The sequence below is a fragment of the Tupaia chinensis genome, unplaced genomic scaffold (assembly GCF_000334495.1).
Source record: "Tupaia chinensis unplaced genomic scaffold, TupChi_1.0 Scaffold144349_1, whole genome shotgun sequence".
Lineage (NCBI taxonomy): Eukaryota > Metazoa > Chordata > Mammalia > Scandentia > Tupaiidae > Tupaia > Tupaia belangeri.
The window spans coordinates 15,902-16,815 of NW_006204208.1; positions in this window are offsets into that span (position 1 = coordinate 15,902).

Here is a 914-nt window from a genome sequence, read left to right on the forward strand (position 1 = left end):
ACATTCCAGCACTGGGGATCCTCCAAACTCATAAAATGGCTCAGTTCCTTCAGGTGAGATTTACCAGCTCCCTCTGCCCTTCCTCACATCCATGCAGGTGGATCTCTTGGAAGCACTTCCAGTTGCTCTCCCCATTTACCCATTGCATACTACACCAGAGCATTTCTGGGGGCTTGTTGGAGTTGCCAGTGGGCCAGTGAGGTCAGTCTATGATGGGTAAATGGCTAATACAGGATTCCTCTCTTCTCTATAAACAGATTTAGATCCCTGATGGGGAAAGCCTTTGTAAATTTAAGTTTATTACACATAACATATACTAATTAATTTTTAATCAACTGATTGCCTGCAGTTTTATGGTGTACAAAATACTTGTATATAGGTGACTGATGTACTTGGGAGGCCACATATTTTGCCCAATATTGAATCTACTTCTCACATGCAGAAACTTCAGGGTGGTTAGTTCAATTTTTTAGAAAAAGATAAATAAAAAGTTTTTAAACTCATTTGCCTTATAGGCAAGTTTTGTAAATAATCCCTCCCCACTTCTTAAAGTTAGTAAAAATTGAAAATGAACAAAAAAACCCCGAGAAGTCTGAATTTTAGTTAAACGACCCCAACCTGGTATTTAACATTATTTATAAAAAAAATAGTATGAGGGTTTTTAAAATTTTTTTTATTCAGGTCACATATGGTCCTTTTTGATCCCATCCTTAATGATAAAGACAAATTTCCATCAGTTTATCAAATGGCCACCAAGGACAGCTCTCTGGCTCATGGAATCATGTCCTTGTTGCTGCATTTTGGCTGGACGTGGGTGGCACTCTATGTATCTGATGATATGCAAGGGGAGCAGTTCCTCCAGGATGTAAAGGCAAAGATGATAGAAAAGGATATCTGTGTGGCCTTTACAGAAA